Here is a 24,203-nt window from a genome sequence, read left to right as displayed (position 1 = left end):
CTGTCGGCACACACAAGGGTCAGTTTTAGCTAGGCTACTTGACATCGCAGCCTGTTTATTGTCAAAATGAAATACATTCAACCAAATATAGAAAGAGTTACACTGGTCATTTTAAATAGTCTGCGTATAATCAGAGCGTTTAAATAATAAATTATTGCTATAAAAAATAAATTTGCTATAGGCTATTTAGCATCTAAAAAAAATAAAAATAAAAATATGCACATAGTGCATATGAAAACATTTGGATTTATGCCAAATGGGTTTCTATTTCAGTTTAGCTTTAAATTAATTCGTTTTGGCTTGACGTGTATATATTATATTTTTCATTCTTGTTCTGTTTTTCTGAATACCATTAAATTGAAAAGATTTGTAGAACTAAAATAGCCTACGTAATGGTGCCCCCCTATGGGATTAAAATGTCCCTATGCCAACCTGGAGCCCCCCTAATATTGAAATAATCAACCCTGTTCCAAACATGTTTTTGCGCATGTGAAGGATGCTGTTTTGAGACATGAAAGCATTGTTTAATAACATAATAGGCGTAAATATATTTTAACGTCCAAGTGCTAATAGAAACAATTGGATTTGTGCCGAATGAGAGCCCAACAGTTTCGATTTAAATAAATTTGTTTAGGCTTTTGAATAAATATTGTTTGTAATGAATGCCACTATAATTTGTTTATGATTATTTTATACTTTTTATAACATTTTTCAGTCTTGTTTTGTATTGAATACCATAAGGATTTGTTGTGGAAATAGCCTATAGGCTACATGTTTATAGCTTAATGCTTGTGTAATGTATAGCTTAGACAGTGACATAAAAGACCAAGCTCAGTAAACATCATACTAATAAACCATTTAATAAACTTTTAATCATTTAAACCATTTACCAAATTCGTTTAATTGACCTATGTTAAGAGTTTTTTCTGTTATAGAAAACCGTTATAAAAAGCTTAACGTCGCTTATTGTAGCCTACTAAGTGATAGGCTATTAAAAGATCAAATTCTGCACGAACAAATTTTTCTGTGTAGTATGCTTTATTAGTAGGCTACAGCGTTTAATATAGGCTTCATTTTTCTGGACATCGCTCATTGTTTCTACCTTAATACATTGTTTAAATTAATATGTTAGTTAACTAGGCCTACATATGTAGCTATAGGCTACATTTCTGAAATTACATAACTTGTACAATAACAGATTACTCCAAATTGTAATGTTGACATGCATTTCCTATAAAGCTGCTTTAAAACTGTAGTGAAAAGCGCTATACAAATAAATGTGAATTGAACTAATAAACTGATCTAGGCTATAGAAGCTCTATTATAGATCAGATAAAGGTATTTTTCGTACACGTCACGTACAAAATATGTGGTTTTAATGAGATAATATGTCGTTTTAACGACAAAAGATGTCGTTTTAACGACATAAATATGTCGTTTTTACGAGAAAAGATGTCGTTTGAACGACATATGTCGTTTGAACGAGAAAAGATGTCGTTTGAACCACATAATATGTCGTTTGAACGACATAATTGAGTGGAAAAAATAATATGTATGTGGCAGCAATGCGCCACCGTAAAGTAACACCAATGCATACAAGAATCAACTTAGTGCATTGAAGAATATATCTTATGCTCGCTTTCATTGCATTGTATACAAGAATTAACTAATTCCGATGTACACTGAAGAGGGAAAACTGATCATTGCATGCACGATCTAACTTAATGCGTTGTGCATGGAGATCTGCTGTTCCAATGCATTGTATTCACAATCTACATGAACAATTGTACGTTGTACAATTAAAGAACAATTAAAATATTCTCTGTTTCATTAGTTTGCATGTAAGAACTATAATATTTCATTGTGCTTTGAAGAGATAACACAACATGTGCGATGTTGCGCATTAAAAAATAACTAATTGTGCGGGTTGCATTGCATCGCATGCAAGAATATGAACATTCTGTTGTGCAAATAATTTAAGAACACTTTAACATGTGAGTTGTTACATGGCATTCCATGCTAGAACTTATTTTGTTGTGCAATGATGAGATGACACTAAACATATGAGTTGTTGCATTGCTTTGCATGCAAGAACTAATTTATTCCGTTGCACATTGAAAAGTAACATCTCTAAAAAAGTAACATTTCTTTCTGTTTAACATTGTATTGCCAAAAAGAAAAAACTAAAATAAATGTTAAAAAAAAAAAAAACAAAAAAAAAAAAAAAAAAATATATATATATATATATATAGTATTGCCAACTAACGATAGTGATAACATATTACATTGTAAACACGGTCTAACTTAATGCATTGTTCATTGGAACGCAACATATTTGCTGTCGCATTGCATTGATTGGACTTGTTGTGTTGTGCATTAAGAGAGAACATATATGTGTTAATGCAATGCATTGCGTTGTGCATTTTACATATCTTATGCTCTGTTTCATTGCATTGTATACAAGAATTAACTAGTTCCGATGTACACTGAAGAGAGAACACATATGTGCTGATGCATTGCATACGCGAACTAACAATGCGAGCGAGTGTATGGAGGAGATAACAACATCTGCTGTTCCATTACATTGTATTCACAATCTAACTTAATCTGTTATATACAGAACAATGAAAATGCTCTGTTTCGTTAGTTTGCGTGTAAGAACTATAATATTCCGTTGTGTTTTGAAGAGATAGCACAACATGTGTGACGTTGCATTGTATTGTATACAAGAAATAACTCATTCCGTTGGGCATTGAGGAGATATTTTCTGTTGCCTTGTATTGCATACAATAACTTATTCTGTTGTGCATTGAAGAGATAACACGGGTGATGTTTCATTGGATTGCATACAAGTCTAAACTCAATCCGTTGTGCATGGAAGACATAACAGATAACATACACTTGGTTCTTCAGCGGTTCTTCAGCGGTTCTTTTGGGTGGTTAAGCTGCTATATAGCACCGCTACCGTATAAAGGTAAAAGGTAAAAAACATCCAGTTTTCTTGACGTTAGAGGGACGTTTTTTTTATATGGTATAATGTTCCTCAAACGTTCTTTCAACTTAATTTTGATCTAAAATTCAACATTCTAGGAACGTTGATTTGTAACATTCCAAGAACATGAAAATGTTCAGTTTCCTTAATGTTAGTAGAATGTTATTTAAAGGTTAGTATGATGTTCCTGAAACATTCTTTCAATCATTCAAATATCTGCTGTGAACAAGCACTAAAAGAATGAGAAATAAGAACACAAACTACAACTTTCTTCATCCACAGCCTTAGATGAACTGAAGATAAAAGACATTAAATCTCTGGAGATCTGATTAAACAACTCCACAAACTGCATTACCAGCTTCACTTATTACTAACCAATTAGCAATTACAGAAAAAAAAACAGTTGATTAAACCACTTTAATGCAGTCATTTGTCTGTTATTAGAACAGACATGTTGATCTGATTTATCAATGCAGCAATGTTTTCTAAAAACATCTGCGATTGCTGATAAAGAAACAACTCTATAATAGTCAAGGGTCAAGAGCTCAGCTAGAGCAACCACTGATCTCCATGATGGTGACCTCAAACGAAACATCTAAACCTTTGTTAATTCTCAATAAGAGCTTTTGCAGACGTGTGACAGAAATAAAGTCAGTCTGGTCAATAAGTGAAGCTTTGTGGAGTTGTTTAATCAGATCTTCAGAAATTTAATGTATTTTATCTTCAGTTTATCTAAGACTGTGGCTGAAAGAAAGTTGTAGATTGTGTTCTTATTTCTCTTTCTTTCAGTGCTTGTTCACAGCAGGTGTTTGAATCATTGAAAGAATGTTTCAGGAACATCATACTACAACATTCCACTAACATTAAGGAAACTGGACAATTTATGTTATTGGAATGTTACAAATTAACGTTCCTAGAATGTTGAATTTTAGATCAAAATTACATTGAAAGAACGTTTGAGGAATATTATACCTTATAAAAACGTTCCTCTTACGTCAAGAAAACTGGACGTTTTTTACATTCCCGAACCAATTCTGAATATTTAGAGAACATTCTTATAACAAAATTTTGTTAGCTGGGTCTGCTCTGTGATTAACTGGCCATCCAACATGAGCACAATGTGGTCATACTGCATGGGATGATCCTCCCTGCAGCCTTTAAGCACTATTTTATCTTATCCAGTATCCAGATTGAAGGTGGTCGTATTAGTAATTCTCAGTAATTTCACTCACTTGTTAATCTAATGTTAAAAAAAACTATAGATTTTACAAATAAAGTAAAGAATGTATGTAAAGACAGGACTATTGTCTTCTTCAAAAATGTACATATTTCAAGCTTGTTGCATTATTTTGTATATGTATAAAAAGAGTATATTGTGATGTTGTAAATGTATATTCCCTGACTTGTCAGCACTGAGTTTATTTTCTGCTGAAAGAAATAAATTAAAAGGTTTTAAAAGTGTAACGTATTTTGTTTCTCAGTAAGCATTTAGTACAGGAGTTTGATCTTTAAAGTCATGATTTGATAAATTATTAATCTTTTAAGTAAAAGTGTCATTTAGAAGCATACTGACTCATCTATAGTAGTATCTGGCATGATAATGGGCCCTGCTAGCTCATAAAACAATATATGGCACCTCTGATTTGACAAATGTGCTAGAAAGCTTTAAGAATAGATGCTATATAGCACCAAAAAAGGTTCCCCTATGATTACGAGCCAAAGAACCACTGCTGGTGCTATATGGCACCTCTTGTGGTTCTACATAGCACCATATGACAAAGGTGCTATATAGCACCTTTAAAGATAGGTGCTATATAGCACTTAAAAAGGTTCCCCTATGATTACGAGCCAAAGAACCATTTTTGGTGCTATATAGCACCATTTTTGTTTAGAGTGTATGTGCTGTTACATTGCAATGAATAACAACTAACTCATTGCCTGTGCTCTGAAGAGAAAACATATCACATATCACATTCAGTGAATTTAAGAACACTTTAACATGTGAGTTATTATACATGGCATGAAATTAAGAGATGATACAAAACATGTGTTGTTGCATTGTTTTACATGCAAGAACCAACCTATTCCATTGTGGATTGAAAAATAACATCTTATGCTCTGTTTTTACATTTCGTTGCATACAAGAACTTAATGCATTATGTTGTGCAATGAAGAAATAACACAACATGTGTTATTGCATTGCATACACAATCTAAGTTAATGAACTATGCATCGAATAACACCACATATTTGCTGTGTATTGCAAGCAATAACCTATTCCGTTGTGCAATGAAGAATAATAATAATCTTATTCTAACACTTTAAGTTAGTCTAAACTTTATTGTCATTGTATACATACAGTAGTACATAACAACGAAATGAGGTTAGCAACTCTAAAAGACGCCTAAAACAGTAAGTTATAAATAATTAGTAAAATAACAAAATAACATAACCTTAATAACATCATTTTGCACTTATGTCATTGCATTGTAATACCAGAATCATCTTGTTCGGTTGTGCATTGAACACAACACGTGTGAACATATGTGCTATTGCAATGCATTGCAAGCAATAATTCACTTATTCCGTTGTGCATTGAAGAATAATATGCTCTATTTCAGTGCATTGCATTCAGGAACTAACTAATTCTGTAGTGCATTGAAATGATAACACATAAGTGCTGTTGCATTGCATAATTCATTGTGCAGTGAAGAATAGCATACAATCTAAACACTGTATTGTATACAAGAACTTATTCTGTTGTGCATCATAGAAAGCATGAGCATATGAGAACATAGCATGAGATGGCATGCCATACCATACACAACTCTGCCGTTTTGGATTGGAGAGATATCCATATAATCCAGGCACTGTTGCACTGCACTGCAAAAATAACTCTTCATAATTTTATTCCTTTGCATTTAAAGAGAAAACACACATCATATGTGTTGTTGAATTGCAAATAGAATATAGGATATATGCATAAAGAATGACATATTTTGCTCATTTTCATTGCATTACATGCAAGAAATAACATTCCGCTGTGCAGAGAAGAATATATGCACAATATGCACTTTCATTGCGGTGCATACAAGACAACTTTTTCCATATTGCATTGAAGAATAACACATATGTTTTGCATTATTTCATTATATTGCATTCAAGAACTTTTCCGTTGTGCAAACGTGTTGTTGCATTGGATGCATACAAGAACTAATTCATAGTGCACTGAAGAGATAACACATAACATATGTGATGTTGCATTAAATTGCAAATTACGTTGCGCAATGAAGAATAACATAAACTATGGAATGTTTATGCATTATATGCACTCAGTATACAAGATCTAACTTATTCCATTGTGCATTGAAGAAATACACAAATGTTATTTTCTGTATCATTGCATTGTATGCAAGAACTAAGTATGGTTTATTGGAAGTTTGCTGCCATCTACTCGAAAACAAACGTAAAATAAAATAACCTTAAATTTCAACTGCACCACTAGATGGCGGCAAAGCATTACTCAATGGCCCATTGAAATAATGAAAACAAATTTCTCACTGATGAACTCATGAGACATTATGAGTTTCATCACAGTGAGAAATTTGTTTTAATTATTTCAAAATCACTTAAATCATTATAATCACTTAAATGCTGCAGTATTAAGTACATTGCTTTGTGGTTGTGCACAGTAACGACAACTTCATTGCAATAACATTGCACTCAAAGAACTAACTAATTCCGATGTGGACTGAAGAGAAAACACAAGCAGTGTATACACTGCTTTGCATACACGATGTAACTTAATCCGTTATGCAGAGAAGAATAACACTGTATAAAATGTTTACTTTTATATGCTCTATTTTATTAGAATGCATACAAGAATCAAGAATGCATTAAAGAGATAACACATATTTGCTGTTGCATTGCATTGAATACACGATCTAACTTAATGCGTTATGCAGTGAAGAATAACCCTTAAAATATGCTCCGTTTCATTAAGATTGATGTTACATGCAAGAACTAACTTATCCCGTTGTACATTGGAGAATAACATATCTTATGCTCTGTTTCACATTGCATTGCATACAATGAAAATAAGAACTAAATCATTCACTGTGCACCGAAGAGAAAACATATAACAAATGAGTTGTTACATGGCATTCCTTGCAAGAACTTATTTTGCTGTGTAATGAAGAGATGACACATAAGGTTTGTGCTGTTGCATTGCACTGCATACAAGAATCAGCCTTTCTGCTGTACATTGAAGACAGAAGACGTGCTGTTGCATTACAAATAATACAAAAACTTGTACTGAACTTGTATTGAAAATGCTCTGTTTCACGCATAACATATCTGTTGTTGCAATACATGGAAGAACTATCTTATTCTGGTTGTGTATTCTTCAATGACACAACGTGTGCTTTTGCATTACAAAGAATACAAGAACGATGTACATTTTAAGTAACACCAATGATGCAATGCATACAAGAATCGACTTATTCTGTTGTGCATTGAAGAATATATCTTATGCTCGGTTTCATTGCATTGTATACAAGAATTAACTAATTCCGATGTACACTGAAGAGGGAAAACTGATCATTGCATGCACGATCTAACTAATGCGGTGTGCATGGATATCTGCTGTTCCAATGCATTGTATTCACAATCTACATGAACAATTGTACGTTGTACAATTAAAGAACAATTAAAATATTCTCTGTTTCATTAGTTTGCATGTAAGAACTATAATATTTCATTGTGCTTTGAAGAGATACAACATGTGCGATGTTGGATTGCATTAAAAAATAATTAACTAATTGTGCGGGTTGCATTGCATCGCATGCAAGAATATGAACATTTTGTTGTGCAAAGAATTTAAGAACACTTTAACATGTGAGTTGTTACATGGCATTCCATGCTAGAACTCATTTTGTTGTGCAATGATGAGATGACACTAAACATTTGTGTTATTGCATTGTTTTGCATGCGAGAACTAATTTATTCCGTTGTACATTGAAAAATAACATCTCTGCTCTGTTTAACATTGCATTGCCAACTAACGATAGCGATAACATATTGCGCTGTAAACACGATCTAACTTGTTCAATGGAATGCAACATATTTGCTGTCGACATTGCATTGAACTTGTTCTGTTGTGCATTAAGAGAGATAACATATCTTATGTGGATGTTATTGCAGTGCATTGTGCATTGAAGAATAATGCTTATGATCTGTTTCATTGCATTGTATACAAGAATTAACTAATTCCGATATACACTGAAGAGAGAACACATATGTGCTGATGCATTTGCATACGCGAACTAACAATGCTATGGAGCGAGTGTATGGAGGAGATAACAACATCTGCTGTTCAATTGCATTGTATTCACGGTCTAACTTAATCCGTTATACAGAACAACGAAAATGCTCTGTTTCGTTACTTTGCATGTAAGAACTATAATATTCCGTTGTGTTTTGAATAGATAGCACAACATTTCTGATGTTTCATTGGATTGCATACAAGACTAAACTAAATCCGTTGTGCATTGAAGAGCACATGAACATTGCAATGAATAACAACTAACTCACTGGCTGTGCGCTGAAGAGAAAACATCATATATCACATTCAGTGAATTTAAGAACACTTTAACATGTGTTTAACATGGCATGAAATGAAGAGATGATACAAGGTTGTTGCATTGTTTTACATGCAAGAACCAAACTATTCCATTGTGCATTGAAAAATAACATATGCTCTGTTTCACATTTCGTTGCATACAAGAACTTAATGCATTTTGTGCAATGAAGAGAGATAACGCAACATGTGTTATTGCATTGCATACACGATCTAAGTTAATGAACTATGCATCGAATACACCACATATTTGCTGTTAACTGTTAACCGTTGTGCAATGAAGAATAAGAATAATAATCTTATTCTAATACTTTAAGTTAGTCTAATCTTTATTGTCATTGTATACATACAGTAGTACATAACATCGAAATGAGGTTAGCAACTCTAAAAGACGATTAAAACAGTAAGTTATAAATAATTAGTAAAATAGCAAAATAACATAACATTAATAACATAAGTTTTGCACTTTTGTCATTGCAAGTAATACCAGAACCATCTTGCATCTGTGCATTGAACACAACACGTGTGAACATATGTGCTATTGCAATGCATTGCAAGCAATAATTCACTTATTCCGTTGTGCATTGAAGAATAATATGCTGAATTTCAGTGCACTGCATTCAAGAACTAACTAATTCTGTAGTGCATTGAAATGATTAAAACATAAATGCTGTTGCATTGCATAATCCGTTGTGCAGTAAAGAATAGCATACAATCCATACACTGCATTGTATACAAGAACTTATTCCGTTGTGCATCGTAGAGAGCATGAGCATATAAGAACATAACATGAGATGGCATATACCATACACAACTCTGCCGTTTTGGATTGGAGAGATATCCATATAATCCAGGCACTGTTGCACTGCACTGCAAAAATAACTCTGCATAATTTTATTCCTTTGTATTTAAAGAGAAAACATATCTGTGGTTGAATTGCAAATAGAATATAAGATATATGCATAATGACATGTTTTGCTCATTTTCATTGCATTACATGCAAGAAATAACATTCCGTTGTGCAGAGAAGAATAACAATATGCACTTTCATTGCGGTGCATACAATACAACTTTTTTCCATTTTGTATTGAAGAATAACACATATGTCTTACACTATTTCATTACATTTGCATTCAAGAACTTTTCCGTTGTGCAAACGTGTTGTTGCATTGGATGCATACAAGAACTAATTCGTAATTCATTCTGTTGCATTGCACTGCATGCAAGAATCAACCTTTTCTGTTGGGCATTGAAGAGAGAAGACAAACATGTGCTGTTGTATTACAAAGAATACAAAAACTAACTTGTATTGAAAATACAATGTTAGACTCATTCATGTTAGACTCATTCTGTTGTGCATTGAAGAGATGACACAATCTTATGTGTTTGTTGCATGTTATGTTTCAAACATAACATATCTGTTGTTGCAATGCATGCAAGAACTATCTTACTCTGGTTGTGTTTTGTGTTCAATGACACAATAACACACAACGTGTGCTTTTGTGAGATATATTATTCATTGAAGAATAATATATCTTATGCTCGGTTTCATTGCATTGCATTGCAAGAAAGAATACATAATGTGCTGATGCATTGCATACTCGATCTAACTTAATCCGTTATACAATTAAGAGCTAACAGCTATTGATAAGTGCTGTTGCACTGCATTGCATACAAGCACACAAGCACAAACTTGCGCGCTGAAGAATAACACATGAGAATAACACATGGTTTCATTGCGTTGTATACATTACAAGAACTAATCTATTCTGATATGAATTGAAGAGATAACACATATGTGTTGTCTGTTTCATTAGTTTGTGCATTGAAGATATATCATATATGTGTGTTTGTATTACACTGAACTAAACTCGTTGTGCGTTGAAGAGAAAACATATCTTAAGTGCTGTTGCATTTCAATGAATTTAAGAACACCTTAACATGTGAGGTGTTACATGGCATTCCATGCAAGAACTCATTCTTTGTGCAATGAAGAGCTAACACATAACATGTCAGAACGTTGTGTTGCATTTGCACAACAGAATTGTATTGCACACACGATCTAACCTGCGTTTGTACTGAGGAAAGAACACAAACATATTTGCTGATGAATTGACACGATCTATATACACGATCTAACTTAATCCATTTAAAAATGCTCTGTTTAATTAGTTTGCTTAACAAGAACTAATTTATTCCAATGTGCTTTGAAGAGATAACACAACATATGTTCTGTTGCATTGCATTGCATTACACAATCTAAATTAATCCGTAGTGCATTGAATAAGAATAAGAATGAGAATCTTTATTGTCATTGTACAACATTGATACAACAACGAAAAGAGGTAAGCAACTCTAAAAGATGCCTAAAAACAGTAAGTAAATAACTATTAAATTCAGGAGATAACATATGTGCATTGTACACAAGAACAAACCTATCTAACTTCGTAGGCAAACAAGAACTAACTTATTCCGTTGTGCATTGAAGAATAATGCTCTGCATTGCATTACTAACATTGCATTGCTAATTAACGCATTCTGTTGTGCAATTAAGCGATAACACATTGCATTGTATGCACGATCTAACTTAATGCATTGTGCATTGGAAAGCAAAATATTTGCTGAGTAAAAAAGAACTTGTTCTGTTGTACACTGAAGAGAGAACACTTTAACAGTGCTATTGCAATGTTCATTGCATGCAAGAATTTTAACATTGTGCAATGAAGAATAACATACTTTATGCTGTTTCATTGCATTGTATACAAGAATTAACTAATTCCGATGTACACCGAAGAGAGAAAACATATGTGCTGATACACTGCATACACAATCTAACTTAATACATTATGCATGGAGGAGATAACAACATATTTGCTGTTCCAATTCACGATCTAACTTAATCCAGTATACAATGAAGAACAATTAAAATGCACTGCAGTTTGCATGTAGATACATTGTGTACATAATGTTCCGTTGTGCGGAGGATAACATATGTGCTGTTGCATTGCATATTATATATGTGCATTGCATATTATATATGTGCATTTGCTTTGCAATGAACTAAATGAATCCGTTGTGCATTGACACAGAGAAAACATAGGTTTCATAGGTGCTGTTGCATTTTAATGAATTTAAGAACACCTTAACATATGTGGTGTTACATGGCATTCCATGCAAGAACTAACTTATTCCGTTGTGCACTGAAGAATATCATATCCTATGCTCTGATTTACATTGCATTGCATGCAAGAACTAACGCATTCTGTTGCGCAATGAAGAGCTTAAAGTAGAACAATTAAAATACTCTCTGTTTCATTAGTTTGCAAAAAACTAAAATATAATGTGCTTTTAAGAGATAACACAACATGTGCGATGTTGCATTCTATTAAAACAGAATTAACTAATTGTGCGAGTTGCATTGCACCGCATGCAAGAATATGTGCAAAGAATTTAAAACACTTGGCATTCCATGTTAGACTCATTCTGTTGTGCATTGAAGAGATAACACAATCTTATGTGTTCGTTGCATTGCTTTGCATGGAAGAACTATTCCGTCGTGCATTGAAGAATAACATATCTCTGCTCTATTTATCATTGCATTGCTAACTAACGCATTAAAACATATTGCATTGTATACACTATCTAACTTAATGCATTGTTCATTGGAACGCAACATATTTGCTGTCGCATTGCATTGTGCATTGAAGAATAACTTATCTTAATGCTCTGTTTCATTGCATTGCGGAATTAACTAATTCCGATGTACACTGAAGAGAGAACACGTGCTGATGCATTAGATACGCGATCTAACAATACTATGGAGGAGTGCATGGAGGAGACACAACATATCTGCTGTTCCATTGCATTGTATTTACGATCTAACTTGAACCGTTATACAATGAAAGAACAATTAAAATGCTCTGTTTCGTTAGTTTGCATGTAAGAACTATAATATTCCGTTGTGTTTTGAAGAGATACAACATGTGTGATTTCGCATTGTATTGCACACAAGACTAAACTCAAACCGTTGTGCATTGAAGAGACGTCACATAACATAATGTATACAATGCACTTGCATTGTATATACAAGAACTAACTCAATCCGTTGTGCCATGAAGACATAGATTACATATGTGCTGAATAACAACTATGAATAACTGTGCGCTGTGCGCTAAAGAGAGAAAACATCACATTTCAGTGAATTTAAGAACACTTTAACATGTGAATTGTTACATGGCATGTAATGAAGAGAAACGTGCACAAAACGTGTTGTTGCATTGTTTTGTATGCAAGAACTAATGCGTTATGTTGCGCAATGATTAGATAAAACAACGTGTTATTGCATTGCATACACGAGCTAAGTTAATGAACTGTGTGCATCGAAGAAATAACACCACATATTTGCTGTTATGTGCATGTGTATTACAGTGCATTGCATTCGAGAACTAATTCTGTTGTGCATTGAAATGATAACACATAAGAGTTATCATGTAATTTATGCATTGCATAATCCGTTGTGCAGTGAAGAATAACATACAGTCTATACACTGCATTGTATACAAGAACTTATTCCGTTGTGCATCGTATATGAGAACATAACGTGAGATGGAATATAACAAAAAAAACTCTGCCGTTTTGGATTGAAGAGATAGCCATATAACCCAGGCACTGTTACACTGCACTGCATACAATAACTCATTTATATTCCTTTGAATTTGAGTTGAACGTGTTGCCTTTTCCGTTGAGCAAACAATACGTGTTGTTGCATTGGATGCATACAAGAACTAATTCATTGTGCACAGAAGTAACATATGTGCTGTCGCATTAAATTGCAAATTACGTTGCGCAATGAAGAATAACATAAACTATGCAGTTTCGTTGCATTGTAGCAAGAACTAACTCATTCCGTTGTGCATTGAAGAGAAAATACATAACATAGGTTTTATTGCATTGCAGTGAAACTAAGAACTAAGAACTAATTCATTCGTTGTGCATCGAAGAGATAAGTACTGTTGCATTGCATTGCATTGCATTGCATTGCATATATGGCTATTTGGTTGTGATAACACATAAGTTCTTTTGCATTGCAAAACTCACTCACTTTCTAGCTTAATCGTTTTGCATTGGAGAGAAAATACATAACATATGTGCTGTTGCATTGCAAGGAATACAAGAATTAACTAGCTTAATCGTTTTGCATTGAAAAGAAAATACATAACATAAGTACTGTTGCATTGCATACAATAACTATTTGGTTGTGCATTCATAGCATATTTTTGTGCATTGATGAGACAATACATATGTGCTGTTGCACTGCATACAAGAACAAACCTAATCGTTGTGCATTGGAGAAAAAATGTAACATAGGTGCTGTTGCATTGCTAAGAATACAAGAACTAACTTATTCCGTTGTGCACCGAAGAGATATAACATAAAAGCTGTTGCATAACCTAACACATAAGTTATTTTGCTTTGCATTGGATACAATAACTAAATCCGTTGTGCATTGAAATCCGTAAATACATAACATAGGTATCGTTGCATTGCAATGAATATAAACACTAAATCATTGCTTTGAGCATTAAAGAGGTCTCACAACATATGTTTTTGCACTGCAAAACATACAAGAACTAACTTAATCCGTTGTGCGTTGAGGAGATATAACACGTAACATATGTGCTGTTGCATTAGATTGAATATTACATTGTGCAATAAAGAATAACATATGCACTGTTTCATTTTATAGTATATCACAACTTATGCCTTTTGAACATTTGTTCTGTAATCATTGCATGCAAGAAATAACTCATTCCGTTGGGAATTGAAGAGAAAATATATTACAAGTGCTTTTGCACTGCATTGCATACGAGAAGTAACTTAATCGTTGTGCATGGAATAACACAAGTGCTTCTTGCATTGCATACAATAACTAGCTTAATCGTTGTGCATTAAAAAGAAAATACATAATATAGATGCTGTTGCATTTCAATGAATGCTTTGAAGGCGTTGCAAAGCATACAAGAACTAACTTAATTCGGTGTGCGTTGAATTGCAGTACATATAAGAAAGAAACTCACTCACTTTGCACTGAAGAGAAAACACAACACTGCATTACAAAAACGTGCTTCTATTGTGCTTTAAGCCGAAAACATATCAGGCCTCATTTAAAAAGCTTTGCGTAACCACAGACTTGACCTTAGACAAGCGTACGCTTAAATCCGCGCCGACGCTCATATTTATAAAAACAGTCGTTGACGAGAAAAAGTGCTTAGCGCAACATCAGGGTCTGAGCAGATGTATGCATTTTTCCTTGTCACATTACTGCAATTTTTGGAAATCTAAGCTATTCTTGCAGCTAGCCACTCTGAATTAAAGGATTTGGACGATGACTGGTGATCTTTTTAATATGTAAATGACATTAATTAGGTGTCGTTTACAACGCCGAGAACTGAAACCATTCAGCTGCGCTCAAGTTCAAGATTTTTTGTGATTTATAGATTTCATATATGAAAGAGAGGCATACGGTCGTTTCTGTGTGTACCTTCATTCTATGAATAACACGTATGCACATCTGAGAAATTATCGTAAAACCAAATTTAGGACGATTTCTGAAACATTTTATAAATAAGGCCCATTGACTTCCAGCATAGCTTCAACGAGACAGTGGTCCATACTTATTGAACATATTTCAGGGCAAAAAAAAAGTGAATGACTAATTTCTGACTACTATTGATGTAACATTAGCCAGACAGTAGACGATGTTTGAACTACCGAACACATTTTAGGCAAAAGAGTCCTCAAACTTGAACATGTCGTAAATACTCATTGACAGTGTTTCATGTATCATCAACCGTACAGTGGTCCAAATTTGACCTATTGAACATATTTCTGGCCAAGGAATCTTCAAACTTTAACTTTCCAAACATACTTTTTAATACATTTCATATAAACCTTTATTCTCATTGACTCCTATTGATGTTTCATCAACCATACATTTTTGACCCACTGAACATATTTCTGGCCAAAGAGTCTTCAGTCTCTTACGTTCCACACATATTTTTTGACTACATCTGATGTTACATTAGCCAGACAGTTAGTCCATATTTGACGTACTGAATATATTACATGCCAATGAGTCTTCGAACTTTAACTTTCCAAACATACTTTTTTGACTCATTTTGATGTTTCATCATTCATAGAGTAGTCCATATTTGAGCTATTAAACATATATCTGGCCAAAGAGTCTTCGAACATTAATATTCCAAACGTACTTTTAGACTACTTTTGATGTTACATTAGCCAGAGTTAGTCGATATTTGATCTATTGAACATGTATAGGCCAAAGAGTCCTCAATCATGAACATTTCATACAAACTCATTGACTACTTCTGCTGTTTCATCGACCATACAGTCGTCCATATTTGACTCAATGAGCATATTTCAGACCAAAGAGTCTTCGAACTTTGATCGTCCACACATACTTTTTTGACACATTTTGATGTTTCATCATCCATAGAGTAGTCCATATTTGACCTTTTGAACATATTTCTGGCCAAAGAGTCTTCGAACTTTAACATTCTATATAAAACTTTTCACTCATTTTGATGTTACATTAGCCAGACTGTACTGAGTATATTGTAAGCGAAAGAGTCCTCAATCTTGAACATTTCATACATGCTCACTGACTCCTACTGATGTTTCATAAACCTTACAATGGTCAATATTTGACCTATTGAACATGTTTCTGGCCAAAGGGTCTTCAAGCTTTAACTTTCCACATTTACTTTTTTCAACTCATTTTGTTGTTACATTAGCCAGACAGTAGTCCATATTTGATATACTAAACATATCATAGGCCAAAGATTTCTCGATTTTAAACGTTTTATACATACTCATTGACTCCTATAGACGTTTCAGTCATCAATATAGGACCAATTGAACATATTTCTGGCAAAAGGGTCTTTGAACTTTAACTTTCCCTACATACTTTTGGACTACTTTTGATTATTTACATTAGCCAGACAATTAGTCAATATTTAACCTGTTGAACATGTAGGCAAAAGACTCTTCAATCTTGTATATTTTGTACATAACTCTTTGACTCCTTCTTTCATCAGCCATTACAGTAGTCCAAATTTGACTCATTGAGCATATTTCAGACCAAAGAGTCGTCAAACTTTAAGTTTCCAAACATACTTTTTGACTCATTTTGATGTTTCATATACATTTGACCTGATGAACATACTTCTGGCAAAAAAGTCTTCGAACTTTAACATTCCATACATACTGAATATATCTGACTCTTTGTGATGTTACATTAGCCAGACAGTAGTCCATTTTGGACCTACTGAACATATTTCAGGCAAAAGAGTCTTTGAGCTTTAACTTTCCACGTATTCTTTTTGACTCATTTTGATATTACATTAGCCAGACTGCACTCCATATTTGACCTACTGAATATATTTCAGGCCAAAGAGATTTCAATCTTGAACATTTCATGTATATTCATTACTCTTTTGCTATTGATGTTACATTAACCAGACAGTAGTCCATTTTTGACCTACTGAACCTTGACCTATTATAGGCCAAAGAGTCTTCGAACTTTAACTTTCCACACATACTTTTTGACTCATTTTGACATTTTCAGCAATACAGTCCAAATGTGACATTGATTTCAAGGCAATAAGTTCTGTAACCAGAACTTACTATACGTAATCATTGACTCCTTATTCTGTTACATTAGCCAGACAGTAGTTCATATTTGACCTACTGAATATGTAGAAAGTTCAAATATGTTCAATAGGTCAAATATGGACTACTATCTGGCTGATATATCTTAAGAAGGAGTCTATGAGTAATGTACCGTAAGTTGCCCATTGAGGACTTTTTGGCCAGAAATATGTTTCAGTTGGTAAGGTATGGTCTATTGTTTGGCTGATGTAACAACAGAAAAAGTCATTGAGTGTGTATAGAAAGTTTAAGATCAAGCACATATAATATAGGTAAAATATGTATATATAATATAATGTAGGTAAAATATGGACTACTGTATAGTTGATGAAACATCAAATGGAGTTAATGTACAAAATGTTCAAGGTTGCGTAATTTTTTGCCTACATTACATTTAATAGGTCAAATATGGACTACTGTATAGTTGATGAAACATCAAAAGGAGATAATGTACGAAATGTTCAAGATTGAGAACTCTTTTGCCTTAACTATGTTCAGTAGGTCAAATATGGACTAGTCTCTGGCTAAAGTAACGGCAAAATGATTCAAAAAGTATACATGGAAAGTTAAAGTTCGAAGACTCTTTGGCCAGAAATACGTATCTGTCTGGCTAATGTAACATTAAAAGGAGTCAATGAGTATGTATAAAGCTTTCAAGATCGAGGACTTTTTGGCCAGAAATATGTTCAATAGGTCAAAAATGGACTACTGTCTGGCTAATGTAACATTAAAAGTAGTCAATGAGTATGTATAAAATGTTAAAGATCGAGGACACTTTGGCCTGAAGGACTACTCTATGGTTGATGAAACACCAGTAGGAGTCATTGAGTATGTATGAAATGTTCAAGACTGAGGACTCTTTGGCCTGAAATATGCAGTAGACCCTCACTGCAGAACACTCGAGATCCAGGGGGCAGAGTTGGGTAGGTTAAGGGATATGTAAAGTGGGAGGAGTTGGATCTAGATCCAGGGAGTGGAGATGGGTAGGCTTAGATCCAGGGGGCAGAGACGGGTAGGTTTAGGAATATGTAAAGTGGGAGGAGTTGGATCTAGATCCCCTGGATCTTGTGTTCTGTAGTGAGGACCATCTCGAAATATGTTCAGTCGGTCAAATATGGAATACACTTTGGTTAATGAAACATCAAAAGGAGTCAATGACTATTTATGAAATATTCAAGACTGAGGACTCTTGGGCCTAGAATATGTTCTTTATCTGGCTAATGTAACATCAAAATGAGTAAAAAAGTATAAGTGTATAAGATAAACATCAAAAGGTATCAATGAGAATATACAAAATTATCAAAATTGACGACTCTTTGGCCTACAATATGGTCAGTAGGACTCAAAATGAGTCAAAAGTTGGACATATTATGTGCTATCTCTTCATTGCACAACAAAATGATTTAGTTGTTGTATGCAGTGCAATGAAAAAGAGCATAAGATATGTTATATTATTCAATGCACAAGGGAATAAGTTGGATCTTGTATGAAAAGCATCATATATCTCTTTAATGCACATCGGAACATGTTATTGTCAAATAATGAGGTTGATGAAATAAAAATAGTCAATATTTGTCAATAGGAGTCAATGAGTATGTATAAAATGCTCAAGATTGAGAACTCTGGCCTATAATATATTCAGTAGGTCAAATATGGACTAATGTCTGGCTAATACAACATCATAATGAGTCAAAAAGTTTATATGGAATGTTAAAGTTCGAAAACTCTTTGGCCAGAAATATGTTCAACAGGTCAAATATGAACTACTATATGGCTGATGAAGCATCAGTAGGAGTCAATGAGTAGTCATGAAATGTTCAAGATTGAGGACTCTTTGGCCTATAATACATTCAGTAGGTCAAATATCGATTAACTGTCTGGCTAATGAAACATCAAAAGTAATTTAAAAGTAATTCCATACATACGTATGGAATCTAAGAGTTCTTTGGCCAGATAGATGTTAAATTCGTCAAATATGGACTACCATATGATGAACCATCAAAAGGTGTCAATGAGAATGTTTGAAATGTTCAAGATTGAGGACTCTTTGGCCTCAATGGTCAGTAGGTCAAATATGTACTACTGTCTGGCTAATGTATCATCAAAGTGGGTCAAGGGTTATGACTCCAGGGTTAATGAATGAATCAATAGGAGTCAAAGATTGAAAAGTGTTTGGCCTATGTATGTTCAATAGGTCAAAAATGGACTATTGTGTAGCTAATGTAACATCAAAAAGAGTCAAAAAAAATATCTATGGAATTTTAAAGTTCAAGATCTATTTGGCCAGGAATCTGTTCAATAGGTCAAATATGGTCTAGAGTATGGTTAATGAAACATCAAAAGGAATCAATGAATATGCATATTGTGTTCAAAGATCAAGGACTTGTTTGCCTGAAATATTTTAAATGGGTCAAATACGGAATACTGTATGGTTGATGAAACATCAAAAGGTATCAATGAGAATATACAAAAGTATCAAAATTGAGGACTCTTTGGCCATAAATATGTTCAATATATCAAATATGGACTACTGTATGTTTGATGAAACATCAAAAGGAATCAATGAGTATATGTAAAAAGTGTTCAAGATCAAGGACTTGTTTGCCTGAAATATTTTCAATAGGTTAAATATGGACTACTATATGGGTAATGAAAGATCAATAGGAGTCAATGACTATGCATGAAATGCTCAAGATTGAGGACTCTTTTACCTATATGTTCCACATGTCAAAAATAGACTACTGTCTGGCTAATGTATCTTTATAATGAGTTTAAAAGTATGTATGGAAAGTTAAAGTTCATGGACTCTGGAAGCTGGAACACTCTTTGGCCAGAAATATGTTCAATGGGTCAAATATGGACTACTCTAGGGTTAATGAAACATCGATAGGAGTCGAGTATACATTAATGTTTAAGATTGAAAACTCTTTGGCCTATGTATGTTCAGTAGGTCAAAAATGGACTACAGTCTGGCTAATGTATCTTCATAATGAGTTAAAAGGTATGTATTTAAAGTTAAAGTTCATGGACTCTGGCCAGAAATATGTCAAATATGGAATACTGTATGGTTGTCTAATGGGTCAAATATGGAATAACGTATGGTTGATGAAACATCAAAAGGTGTCAATGAGAATGTACAAAATGTTCAAGACTTAGGACTCTTCTAGGCCTAAAATATTGTCAGTAGGTCAAATATGCACTACTGTCTGGCTAAGGTGTCATTAAAATGAGCTAAAAAAAACTATGTATGGAAAGTTAAAGTTCAAGGAATCTGGCCAGAAATATGTTCACTATATATATTATGGACTACTGTCTGGGTAATGTAACATCAATAGAGTCAGAAATTATGTTTGGAAACTTAAAGCTGGAACACTCTTTGGCCAGAAATATGTTCAATAGGTCAAATATGGACCATATGGAACATCAAAAGGAATTAATGAGTATTTTTGAGGACTCTTTGGACTGAAACATGTTCAGAAGTACAAATACAAACATCCAAGTATACTTTGGTCTATAATAAGGTCGGTAGGTCAAATATGCACTATTGTCTTGCTAATGTGTCATCAAAATGAGTTTAAAAATCTATGTATGGAAAGTAAAAGTTCAAGGACTCTGGCTGTTGAATGGTACAAATATGCAATACTATATGGTTGATGAAACATCGAAATGAATCAATGAGTATGTAAAAAGTGTTCATGATCAAGGACTCGTTTGCCTGAAATATATTCAATAGGTTAAATATGGACTACTATATGGGTACTGAAACATTAATAGGTTTGAATGAGTATGCATGAAATGTCAAGATTGAGGACTCTTTGAACTATAATATGTTCTGCATGTCAAATATGGATTACTGTCTGGCTAATGTAACATTAAAATGAGTCAAAAAGTATAAGTGGAACGTTTAAACCCCGAAGACTATTTGTCCTGAAATATATTCAGTAGGTCGACGAAACATCAAAAGGACTTAATTAATATGTGTGAAATGTTCAAGTTTGAAGACTCTTTGGCCTATATATTCTGTTGGTCAAAGATGGACTACAGTCTGGCTAAATAGTCAAAACTTTTATATGGAATGTTAAAGTTCGATGACTGTTTTTCCAGAAATTTGTTCAATAGGTCAAATATCGACTAACTGTCTGGCTAATGTAACATCAAAAATTGTCACAAAGTATGTATGGAATGCAAGAATTTCAAGATTCTTTTGCCAGAAATATGTTCGTCTGGTCAAATAAGGACTATTTGTATGGTTGATGAAACATCAAAAGGTGTTCATAAGAATGTACGAAATGTTCAAGATTGAGGACTCTTCATCATTAGTATTGTGTTACTTAAAATGAACATAAACTTCTTTACTGCAAGGTCTGAAAACATAGTATCTTTTTTTCTGACCAGTTGTCAATTTCTGCAAATAAATGACAATATTTTTATTTGAAATTTTGAGGAAATACTTGTCAGTAGTTAATTCAGTAGACTAATTTCACTCAAAAAGATACAAAAGATACAGCTTTATGTTATTCCTCAATGCACAAGGGGAAGAATTAGTTCTTGTATGCAATGCAATACAAAAGCACACAATATTTTTATTTCACAACATAATGATTTATTTATTGTATGCAAAAGTTAGTTCTTCAATGCATAAAGGATTAATTTAAATTGTGTACAATGCAATGCAACACCGTTATGTCTTCAATGCGCAACGAATAAGTTAGACATGCAATTCAAATGTACACGTTTTGTTATCGCTTCAATGCACAACTGTGCGCAATGTGGTAACATGGACATGTTATGTGTTATCTCTTCATTGCACAACAAAATGATTTAGTTGTATGCAGTGCAATGAAAAGAGCATAAGATATGCTATTCTTCAATGCACAACGGAAAAAGTTGGTTTTTGTATGCAAAGTTCGTGATATGTAATGTAATATGTTATCTCTTTTATTGCACTTTGGACTATGTTAGATTTTGTATACAAAACAAAGAAACAGTGAACAGCTTATATGTTATATTCTTCAATGCAAAACGGAATAAGTTAGGTCTTGTGTGTATTGCAATGGAACAAACATATCTCGTGTTATTAAGTCCTATTCATATTATGTTAGTTTTCTCTCTTCTTTGTATATCGGATTTAGATAGAATATAATGAATGCAATGCAGTGAAACAGTGCATAGTTTGTATGTGATTCTTTAAAGCACAACGGATTAAGTTAGACCGTGTATGCAATGCAATGCAACAGCGAATATGTTAAGTGTTATCTCTTCAATGCACAATGGAATAGGTTAGTTCTTGTATACAATGCAATTAAACAGAGCATATTTTATTCTTCAATGCACAACGGAGTAATTAGGTTTTGTATGCAATCAAAGTAATGAAACAACATTTGAATTGTTCTTCACTATACAGAAAAGGACTGCAAAGCTTAATATACACAACGGATGTTGTTTTATCTCTTAAAATAACAACTGAATAAGAAGTTTTTGTATATAATGCAATGACATAAGTGCATAACTTATATGTTATCTCTTAAGTTAGATCGTGCATGCAATGCAAAAGTGGAATAGGTTAGTTCTCATTTGAAGTGCAATACAGAACGTATCTCATATGAACAAAATAGTGCACAACTTCAATGCACAACGGAATTATTTAGTTCCGTTTTGCTAACTAATGAAAGAGCGCATGCTTAATTGTTCTTCTTTGTATAAAAATACAATTTAAGTGTTTGTGTATACAATACAATACAACAGCACACATGTGCTATATCTTTAATGCCCATGTACTATATCCTTAATGCACCATAAAATGCTTTAGTTCTTGTGTGCACTGAAACAGAGCATATGTTATTCTTTAATGCACAACAGAATAAGTTAGTTCTAGCATGCAATGCGGCAATACATATCTCAGTGCACAACGAAAGAGTTAGTTCTTATATTCGTTGCAATATAACAGCACATATTTTATTTATGTCTTTAACGCACGAATTAACTTAGTTCTTGTATGCAATGCAATACAAAAGCGCTTAATGTCTTTAATGCATACAAGTGCAACAGTGCATAGCTTATAGGTCAATTCTTCACAGTTCGTGATTGTTAATCTAATGAACATCGCTTGTTATCTCTTCATTGCACAAAAAAATGTTTAGTTGTTGTATGCAGTGCAATGAAAAAGAGCATAAGATATGTTATTCTTAAATGCACAAGGGAATAACTTGGTTCTTGTATATAATGCAACATATATCTCTTTATTGCACATCAGTGAACAGCTTATAAGTTATATTTTTCAATGCAAAACGAAGTAAGACAGGTCTTGTGTGAAGTGCAGTGTAACATTCCAGAACATATCTAGTATTATTCTTCAGTGCACAAGGAAAAAAAGTTATTTCTTGCATGCAATGCAATACAATATGCACATATGTTAGTTTTCTTTCATAATTGTATATCTGATTTAGTTACAATACAATGAATGCAACGCAGTGAAACAGTGCATAGTTTGTTTGTGATTCTTTAAAGCACAAACGGATTGAGTTAGATTGTGTATGCAATGCAATGCAACAGGCGAATATGTTAAGAGCTATCTCTTCAATGCACAAAGCATTGCAATGCAACAACGTGTTGTATGTGTTATCTCTTTATGCACAATGGAATAGGTTAGTTCTGATATACAATGTATGCAGTGCAATGGAACGGTTTTAGTTCTTGTATTCGTTGCAATCTAACAGCACATAATGTTATTTGATATGCCTTTACCGCACAACGAATTAACTTAGTTCTTGTATGCAATGCAATGCAAAAGCACTTATGTGATATGTCTTTAATGCATACAGTGCAACAGTGTATTATAGTACT

Source organism: Ctenopharyngodon idella, chromosome 19, assembly GCF_019924925.1.
Source record: "Ctenopharyngodon idella isolate HZGC_01 chromosome 19, HZGC01, whole genome shotgun sequence".
NCBI lineage: Eukaryota > Metazoa > Chordata > Actinopteri > Cypriniformes > Xenocyprididae > Ctenopharyngodon > Ctenopharyngodon idella.
This window is presented reverse-complemented; position numbering follows the sequence as displayed.